This window comes from Lissotriton helveticus, chromosome 2_1 (assembly GCF_964261635.1).
Source record: "Lissotriton helveticus chromosome 2_1, aLisHel1.1, whole genome shotgun sequence".
Lineage (NCBI taxonomy): Eukaryota > Metazoa > Chordata > Amphibia > Caudata > Salamandridae > Lissotriton > Lissotriton helveticus.
Genome location: NC_136059.1, coordinates 157,049,995 through 157,060,715, shown reverse-complemented (window position 1 = coordinate 157,060,715; position 10,721 = coordinate 157,049,995). Strand labels below are relative to the sequence as shown.

At 49.2% G+C, this 10,721-nt stretch overlaps 1 protein-coding gene across 1 annotated transcript in view; it reads left to right on the top strand.

The window, feature by feature from the left end:
- Positions 1–6,196: 6,196 nt before the first annotated feature.
- Positions 6,197–10,721, top strand: part of LOC144817820 (phospholipid-transporting ATPase ID-like) — an 892,949-nt gene continuing 888,424 nt past the window's right edge. Inside the window, exon 1 of the mRNA XM_078674658.1 lies at positions 6,197–6,762. The gene's annotated coding sequence lies outside the window, so the exon portion shown is untranslated. The remainder of the gene's footprint in view (positions 6,763–10,721) is intronic.

The window sequence follows — 10,721 nt, the reverse complement described above, 5'->3', positions numbered from 1 at the left end:
CATAGTAGTCTGACACCGGTTGTCGCTTCACATACAAATCATAGCAGGGCACACAGTGGAAGATGCATGATTGACATACAGTCACACAAACCAGAGGGACACCATTCATTTGTTCGACACAATTCAACAACAGAATTGCCTGCACAAATGTCTGGTCGATGCAGCAGAGCAGGTGCACTCTGTATACAAGGGCATGCTACTGGTCTCTCATGTGAGACAAAAACACCCACCCTATAGTCAGGGCAGCCAGGCATTTGCAGAAGTTGACATCTAACTAGTGAGTTGTGGTGCAATAAGCTGGTGGGGAACATCGGGTCTGAGCACAATTTGGCTACAATTATTGAAGAATGATTGATTTGGCGTTCCCACTGCTCAAGAAAGGGCAGGTATTCGTACATGTTGTTCCCCCTCTTATACGACAGGTACATGAGGACACCCATGCTTAATGTCACATATCCCATGGCAGGATAGTCACCAAGGGAGGGGACAGGCCGTTGGCATGCCTTGCCAGGACAGTGATAGCCACTCACACTAACTGGAGCCTCTAGGGAGGACAAATGTTGGAAACACGGACTGGGGTGTGCAGGGCCCAAAAAGCCCCTCACCAAAGCTGCAGGAGGCATCATGCTGTCAGGTGTCTTTGACGGACGGGCAAGGGCATTAAAGGGCTGTAGTTCATGACCAGGCATTTGCAGGGATGCAGAAGGGTCCCAGCGGATCTACCAAAGGGACTGCAGTGAAACATGTGACATAGAATCTTGTAGTCCGACACCATTACTGGTGTAAGTATCAAGGGTCACAGTTGGATAGCAGGGACTGGGCATCTGTGACCGGTTGAAGGTTCAGCAAGCAGGGTGGGCTGAGTAAGTTGTCACTCCACGAAAGGGTGCAGTGTCTAATAACAAGCACCATACACATTCCGTTAAACCTGCTTTGACACCATTACTATGTTCACCAGGGAGCAATCGAAGAGAACTGTGAAATTGGCTAGTCAATGTGGCAAGTAATGCACCTTAGAAGAAGACCAGGAAGACCACTATGTGCAAATTAGCAAACTGTTGGGGACAGGTGAACATTAGTGGTCTGAAATCACCCCCTGGCTCCCGTGGCATGGAGCTCGGTCGGGGGAGGCGATGGAGCCTGCGCGCAGGAGGGTCATCTGCGCTATGCGTAAATTCACAGAGCAGAGGGGATTTGGCTTCAGTAGACATGGGTTACTACATGCCAAATCCACAGGGTGTTTCGAGGACGATGGGGTACATCTGTCCAGAATAGGCATGGACATGTTCTTACTGGGTCTGGGAGAGGCCCTAGAAATAGCAGGATGTAAGTAGGAATGCCGGCCTTGGTGTGGGGCCCTGACTGCGACGGTAGCCACACCCAGGGCTGTGGGGGAGTTACAGGACACCCAGAGGCGGAAAGGTACTCAGGGGTACCCTCTTCAGGAGCACAAAGGGTGCTGAGGCCTAATATCCCCAGGAAGTCTTTGCGGTGGACCCTGAGGTGCAACGGCGCCCCGTCTGTCCTATGGCGGTTGGAAACCTGTACAACCGGGGGTCGATTGAACGCTCCGCCCCTCGTGGTGGGGGGCATGAGTAATGGGATGGACCGACGGTTCACCGGAAGTGGGAGGGGCTATCTCCTCACCATAAGCGCTAATCACTGATTGGCTAAGTCCACGATGCAAGTTGACCCATCAGGTGGTAGGCCGCGAAGGGCTGCTTGCCTTTGGATCACCTGTAAGCTAACCCACAATGTTGGCATATTTGGTATGCTAATAAAGCTGCATCAATTTTCTCCACAAGAACAGTTGTCTTGTCTGTTTATTTATTGGGTATGATGCTGCATGAGGGGCGAGGAGTGTTGCCGATATTGGTACTATGTGGGTTGCCCAATGTCCACGAAGGGGACCTCCTAAGAGGGCGGCCCCTTTAGTGCCACAGGGTGGCACACGGGACAGCCCAGCGTCACCAGACCCCTTTGGGGTCCAACTCGTCATTTCCGGCCCAGGTGGGGGGAGGAGAGAGGACCAAGTTCCTCCCCCGCCCACCTAGCGGCCTCTTTGTTCCGTGGGGCCGTTTCCCTCCCTACCGCTTACCCGGCGTAATCAGCGTTGGGGGGGGAGGAATTTCTAATCTGTAATTTGTGTTGCAGGCGGAGTTACAGGGTGATCCAGAGGTGGAAAGGTACTCAGGGGTACCCTCTTCAGGAGCACAAAGGGTGCTGAGGCCTAATATCCCCAGGAAGTCTTTGCGATGGACCCTGAGGTGCGACGGCGCCCCGTCTGTCCTACGGCGGTTGGAAACCTGTACAGCCGGGGGTCGATTGAACGTTCCGCCCCTCTAGGTGGGGGGCATGAGTAATGGGATGGACCGACGGTTCACCGGAAGTGGGAGGGACTATCCCCTCACCATAAGCGCTAATCACCGATTTGCTAAGGCCACGATGCAAGTTGGCCCATCAGGTGGTAGGCCGCGAGGGGCTGCTTGCCTTTGGATCACCTGTAAGCTAACCCACCATGTTGGCATATTTGGTATGCTAATAAAGCTGCATCAATTTTCTCCACGAGAACAGGTGTCTTGTCTGTTTATTTATTGGGTATGATGCTGCATGAGGGGCGAGGAGTGTTGCCGATATTGGTACTATGTGGGTTGCCCAACGTCCACGAAGGGCACCTCCTAAGAGGGCGGCCCCTTTAGTGCCACAGGGTGGCACACGGGACAGCCCAGCGTCACGAGACCCCTTTGGGGTCCAACTCGTCATTTCCGACCCAGGTGGGGGGAGGAGAGAGGACTAAGTTCCTCCCCCGCCCACCTAGCGGCCTCTTTGTTCCGTGACGCCGTTTCCCTCCCTACCGCTTACCCGGCGTAATCAGGGTTGGGGGGAGGAATTTCTAATCTGTAATTTATGTTGCAGGCGGAGTTACAGGGTGATCCAGAGGTGGAAAGGTACTCAGGGGTACCCTCTTCAGGAGCACAAAGGGTGCTAAGGCCTAATATCCCCAGGAAATCTTTGTAGTGGACCCTGAGGTGCGACGGCGCCCCGTCTGTCCTACGGGCGGTTGGAAACCTGTACAACCGGGGGTCGCTTGAACACTCCGCCTCTTGTAGGGGGGGGGTTGTGAGTAATGGGGTGGACCGACGGTTCACCGGAATTGGGAGGGGCTATCCCCTCACCATAACTGCTAACCACCGATTGGCTAAGGCCACGATGCAAGTTGACCCATCAGGTGGAAGGCCGCGAGGGGCAGCTTGCCTTTGGATCGCCTGTAAGATAACCCACCATGTTGGCATATTTGGTATGCTAATAAACCTACAGCAATGTTCTACACGAAAACAGTTGTCTTGTCTGTTTATTTATTGGATATGATGCTGCATGAGGGGTGATGAGTGTTGCCGATATTGGCACTATGACAATGGGCCTGTCTGGGGTGTTACAGCATGTGGTGGCCAGCCTCCTACAACCTCTGTCCAGGGCAAGGCATTCTATCAGACAGAAGACTGCCTGAGGGGAAGGGGGTGGGGCGATGGGAGTTGTTTCCAGGTGTTTCCAGAAGAATTTTCAAATCGGAGAGTTAGTTTGGATTGCGTTATAGGCAGGAGCTCTCAGTTTCAATTTTATTCGAGACAGAAGACAATGTAAGTAGTGAGGCCTGCAGTGACATTAATACATTTAATTGAGAATGGGAGTGTAGAGCAGTTTTGAGTGGGAGGAGTTTGGATTGGGTGATGCCCAATAGAGGGCCCCCTTAATTATCTAGATGCACATGTTGCTGAATAAACTTGTGATCATTATTGGCATCTTGAGTTTAATCCTCTGCAGTGAACGCATCTAATCCAGCGGTTCATGCACTTGTTCTCACCTCTAGAAAAACGACAGATTCTGATGAGACTCAATGGAATGATGAAGATTTTTTAATAGTTCAAATGTCTAGGAACTGCCATGTGTTTTTGGCCCTTCGACGATAGATTTTACCATGATAAAGTTTCTGTAAGGAACAAAACGTGGCTAATTCCTGTTTTTTTTCTTCTTTTTTTTAATATATTGAGTCTATTGAATAAAGCATTATACGTTTGAATGAAGATTGGTTTCGCCATAATTTGTGAATCCAAGGAGAGTTATTGATTATCTCTTCTCTCTTAACATTTCACTGAATGCCGAGGACTTATAGTACATTGCAAAGTTTTGAGTATGCCACCGTACTAGAATATTTTATTCTGAGCCATCCAGGTTTGAATGTTTACAAGTACAGAATGGAGCCAGGTCAAACAGTGATGAGGTTTTTACGGTGTATTTAGGTTGCTCTGGAAATTGTCTAGCTCCTTGGAACATTAGTCCATGTATTGACCAGTTCTGTTACCAGAATTTGCACCCTTCTACCATTTGTGGTGCACTGTACTTCTTTAGGATCGCACTATTCTTTCAATTCAATTGTGGAGTTTTTACTGATGCGTTGTGTTAGGTTTGTTTGTCCAGTCTCTTGTGTAATCATTTTTTATAGTGCTTAGCGTGAAAAATAAAAGGTAAGACAGGGGCTTTCTTGTGCACTGTGTGCGTGGTTGCAAGTGCCAAAGGATACGTTTATTTCATTCCACTGGGGTCAAAGGCTATTAGGGTGACCGTCACGCCATTTTAGAACTGATGCATTTTTAATATTAAAGGAAGACATGATTGCTGCTTTTTTATTTTATGCAACTAACATCCATTGACAAAGCCAATAGTTCTGGCTTGTTACAGGTGTAACGTTACTTGTTGTGTTATATGAATACATTGACAGAAGATGCAAAATACCAGTCAGGCGGTACACTATACTAAGCACAGATTTTTAGTTTAGGTGTTTAAAGCTGTGCCCTTAATTACATCAACATCCACTTTGGAGAAACTCCCCAGTTTTTTTCTTCCTACTTAAAGCCCTGAAAACACCTCCATGTCACAGTCACCTCATGGCCTGGCACTGTGCATCATGCATGACTCATGACGCAAATTGCCTATGTGCAAGGGCATAGTGAACCTTTCCCCGCCCCACCCCTTGCTTTAGGAACTAGAGCAAGGGTGACGTTCTTGGTGGGCCTCTTCTGTCTGCAACTCTGCAGACAAAGGCTCAGTTAATAATTAAAATGAAAAGGTGGGTGAGTGAGTAAGGGAAGGGATGGGTGGATGGCTGGATAGATCAGAGAAAGGGGGAATGGATGGATAATTAGTGAAAGGATGGATGGATGAGTGGAAGGATGGATAAGACAAAATGTAAAAAAAATAGATGTATGGGTGGAAGGGTAGAAGGATTGGTAAAAGGGTGGATGGATGAGTGAAAGGATGGCGGGATGAGTTAAAGGGTGGATGATGGGCAAGTGAATGGGTGGATGGATAAGTAAAATTATGGATGGATTGATGAATTGATAAGTTAAAGGGTGAATGGATGGACCGATGAGTGAAAGGGTGGATGTAAGGATGGATGAGTAAGTGAAAAGGAGGGTAGATGGACTAAAGGATGGATAGATGAGTGAAAGGGTGGATGGATGACTGATAGGGTCAATTGATGGATTCATGAGTGGGTGAGTAGATGGATGGATGGGTGGAAGGAAGGATGGCTAAGTGAAAGGGTCGATGGAGAGAGAAAGGGCGGATGGATGGATGGATGACTGAAAGGGTAAATGGGTGGAAGGATGAGTGACTGGGTGGATGGATGAGTACGTGAAAGGATGGCTAGATGGGTGAAAGGCTAAATGGCTGGATGGATGAGTGACTGGATGGATGGGTGGATGAGTGGATGGATGAGTGTACCGAGGGATAGGGTGAAAGGGTGAATGGATGAGTGAAATGATGGATGGAAGGATACATGATGGATAGGTTTGCAAATGGTTGAACATGTTTGGATATGGATGGGCTTAATTATATACTATTGCACGACCTCCTCGGATGTGTCTGTAAAACGTACCTTTTGTCCTGAAGTTTTGTCCTGAATTTTGACCCTTTGTCCTGAATGTTTACACTCACCGTCCTGAATTTGGACCAATGACAGTTGGTCACCCTAGTTTGATGCGTTGTGAACATTCACAAGGTGAGTATCCACCTGCAAGACCCTCCCAGAAGGAAACGTGTTCTTTGGGGCCTTGAACGGTGGTACTCCCGTTGCATCCTTGCAGTGCTCTGCCTTGCTTGAATGTTGTGCTTTTGAGCACGGTTGGCTGGGGGCCTTGCTATTTTCGGAGCTCCGTTGTACAGCAAGGCCTTGAAGCTGCGTGTCCTGCCCGTGGCCCCCCTCGGTGTTTGTGGCTGTCTCTATGGGGACCCGAGGGCTGGCGCGCACGCCTCGCCTCGCCTCCACCTGTGTCATGGAGGCAAACAGCGGCCGCAGGCGACAGGCAGACAGACAGCCCCGCACCTCCTTGTGGTCACAGCCCGCTGCCAGGCTCCCGTGTTTCCCTGACAGGCGACGCATGCAAAGCGCCGCGCAGGTGGAGCGCCTCCTGCTCGGGTCCAAAGCTCAGGCGCTGTTTGCTCAGTACCAGCCCGTGCCATGTCCCACCCAGCCGCAGGCTCAGCACCCCCGGGCGGACAGGCGGCTTCTTCCTGGTCCCACTGAGGCCTCACGCGCCTGCTGGACGGTGCTGGACCCCGGGAGAAGGACGCACAGCCCGCCCTGGGCGAACTTCGGCGCTGCCCCTGGGTGAACGCCCTCTCCCCGCCGGAAGGTTGATTGGCTAGTGTTGGTGTTTGTTGGGCCACGCCGGCGGACGCTGGACTCGGACCGCACGCGGGCAGGTAGGGGCCCTCTTTACTTGTGCCATGCCCCTCCCGGCAGGGGGTCTTCACCCTCGCCAGCTGCGCGGGCCTCGGTTCTGGCGCCAAAGCTCCTGGGCTGGAGGCCTGCGCACATCTGTGGGCCCGAGGACCACCCCCGTGGTCATACGCGCCCCCCCCCGCCCCCCCGCCGGCAGGTCCGTAAGTCCCGGAGCAGCTTCTGACCTCACCAACCATCCATGGGGTGGGCGCCGCGGACGGTGCAAAGACACCCGAAACTAGACGTCATATGACCAGGGCCGGCTCGAGGGCGGTGCGACCGGTGCCACCGCGCACCGGGGGCTGGCTTCCGGGGGGCGCTGCCGTGTTTGCATGTTTATTATTAATTGAAAGGACCTGCTGCAGCGTTCGTTTCCTCCAGCTATTTCCGGGCAACAAAAATATGTCAGGATAAATAAATCCTGTGATGAATGTTCTTCCTGAAGAGAGATTGGAGTTTCGTTTAATTTGTGTATTGCCTCACTATAAAGTAGTGCAGAGGGTTAATGCGCATGTTGCAGAAAATAAATACCGAGCAAATTACAAAGTGCACATAATGTAAATAGGTCAGTGTGTTACTGCTTTTAAAAGAGACATAATTTTGTCACTTGCAATTCATAAGTTAAAATCCTAATATAGGATTGGATCTTATAAATTGCAAGTAACAAAATGATGTCTCTTTTAACAGCAGTAACCCATTGACCTGTTTACATTATTTGCACTTTGTATTTGTACTGAACTATTAACTTTTATCAAAGAACTGCATGCATTCTGCATAGTATAGATTTAGGAAAGATTAATGTTGGAAAAAGGATTAATTTGGGCAGAAATATATTATTATTAAGGAGAACACCCAACTATGGTGTTGCTTTTTAAATTCTGAGTGTGTGCTTCCCTAGACCAAGCACTATTAAACTATAATGCCTACAGTATTGATGACATATGAGTCCTACACCTTGTAGTCCTCTGTCTTATGGACTTTCCTATACCTGAGTTTCACACGCATGATTGATTGTCTCTGTATAACGTGTGTGTGATGCAAAGTGCTCTGACACCCTACACTGGTATGAGTGGCGCTATATATGCATCTGACAGAGAGTGGTAATGGAGATTTGGGCACTGTTAAAGGGTGGTGGTGTGGGAAATGGGAATGCATGGTGGAGGTGGTCATGGGGGGGGGGGGGGGGGGAGGGGGTCGCCAACAAAGATTGTCGCACCTTGCACCGCCAGCTCTAAAGCCAGCCCTGCATATGACAAACACAGGTCGCGATCGACGTGACCTCCTCACCCTTTCCGCGGAATTTGACTCGATTTCACACAATCCGCACGCTTTACTTACACGTAAGGTAAGGGCTTCTAACCGCAGTGCGCTGTCAGTCGAGGACGAACGGCCTCAAAAATGTTAAGCAACAACAGACCAGTTTGGCGCCTGGTGGGAAGCGCCGATGCCAGGCTGTTGTGAGGCTCTGTATCACCTGAGACCCCTTCAGCCGGCACTTTCGTCGTAATTTAGCGGCGAAAAGAGACGTCGAATCCCAGATCGGCGCGTGATGTAAGCCTCAGATTAGTATAAGACGCCACGCATCCACCCCTACCACCAGAGGGCTCGCTACAGGCGGGGGAGGGGGGGGGGGGGGCGTAAGAACGAATTAAATAATGTAAAGATGACAAACAGAAGTGTGGGGAAAAGAATAACTCACGGGTGGCATGTAGGTAATGCTACCCCCGAAGAGATAACCACGCATTGGCACCTAACACGTTTAAATAAGTAATCCATAAAAAACACCCGAAGTCAAATGTCATGCGTCATCCTAGAGGCGAAGGCGTCTAGGCACTCTATGACATCCGATCACCCGCGCAGCGGACAGGGATATTGGGGATTTCCCAGATGACTATTTTCAGTAGTTTGAAGATTGTGGTTTAAAAATTAAATTCAATAATAACTTTGCATTATATGTTTTTTTGAGTGGTTGAATAGTACTCTCATCTTATACATGGCACTACCTAGCAGAGCTAGAAATCATTTTTTTCACAAATTAAACTCTCTAAGCTAAATACACTCATAAAAAAGTAAATTGGAAAATAAAAGGGCACCCTGGGGATTTACAGTACATTTAAGCGTTAGTTCCCTCTGTTCAGGGTATTAATCATTATCGACTCCCCTCCCACAGCTGATGGCACACAAAAAAGAGGAAGGGCAGTTAACAGTAGGTAACATCAACAGCAAGTGGGCAAAATGGCGTTTACGAGCACACGTCCCCATATCCGCCCCGCATAGCAATAAGCTCGCGCACTCTCTCTTTCGGATTCGTGTCCGTGCCCATTAATCTACAAAGCTGCAATTACCCGGGGTTAGTGCCCGCATTCTGAGCCTCCCGATTGGCTGAGCGCAGCCCTGATTTATATACTGGGGGCAGGTTTGTAGTTTAGTGCGCGGGTAGAGGTTGGGGCGGATGTGAGGCCCAGTGGCTCCACAACGGGCAGGCGCGTCTCTGCGTGCTGCTTCAGTGGGAAGGAGCAATGCTGGTAGTTTAAGGGGTGACTCCTTACACTTTAATGCTTTCGGTTATCTGCCCCTCTCTCACCGCACCAGCCAGGGAAAACCAGGGAGAGACCTCAACAAATGAAGACACGGGAGCTGCATACTCGCTATTTTGATATGAGCATGTACTTGTGTAAAGCGCAGTGACACCCGCGGGTCTTGCCAGCGCTATATAAAACTCTTAAATAAATAAAATAACCTGCCGAGGCATTTCTCGGATTTTTTTGTGGGGCAGAGAAGCGGTCACTTGTTTGTGTCTTGGTCATCCACTTGGAAGAAGGTTCAGAGGCGCATCCTGCCAAATTATAATCTGAGATGTAAAAGAAGAGACGAATTATGGATTTTAAACACTCTCCACATATTCCACTATCTAGTTAGTTCATAATGTACAGTGAAAAAACGGTTTCAAATTCCTGAAAGCAGCATGGTCCTGGGTCAAAACCGTGACAGGCGCTTTGCAAAAGTTTGATGGGCACCTTCCATGTGTTGATTGGTGGATTCAGGTGTTGAGCTGGTACTAATGAGGGCTAACCAGGGCACAGGTCGAGGGTACACGTGACAGGTAGGCGCCGTCTATCCACTATTTTCATTGGGTGGATGCCGTCTACCCATTATTTTCATTGGGTGGATGCCGTCTACCCATTGTTTTCATTGGGTGGATGCCGTCTACCCATTATTTTCATTGGGTGGATGCCATCTACCCATTATTTTCATTGGGTGGATGCCGTCTACCTATTATTTTCATTGGGTGGATGCCGTCTACCCATTATTTTCATTGGGTGGATGCAGTCTAGCTATTATTTTCATTGGGTGGATGCCGTCTACCCATTATTTTCATTGGGTGGATGCCGTCTACCCATTATTTTCACCTGGTGGACGTCGTCTACCCTGCCAAGACGTTGCCCCCCACACAAGTATTCTAAAGTGTCCTGGTGTAATTTTCAGACTGCGCCTGCACGTTGTCTTCCTTGTTTGGAGGAGCAAATGCAGGCAGAGAGGGTGATTATAAAATACCGGCTGGACCCATAACAATGGCTCACCTTAAGGGTCCATCAGGTCTTTTGGTGGAGTATCCGGGCCGGGTGCCTCACACCATGGTGCACTGGAGGTGAAACAAAGGGCCACATTAAGAGAGGCATGCTTTTGACTTTGTTCAGTCCCTGTATACAAGACATATGCATTCACTGCAAGAATGCCAGATGTGTTGGTCTGTCCCAGTATTTACACAACAATAAAGGAAAGATAATTTTAAGGAAAAATCAAAAATAACTTTAAATTTGGGTGGAGTTTAGGACTAATGGTTTTTTTTTAGGTTCAGGGAAGGTGACAAGGGGTATTTAAGGGACAGGAATACTTGGAGTACAGGCATAGAAAGAGTTTTTTAGGGTTCATGGATGGG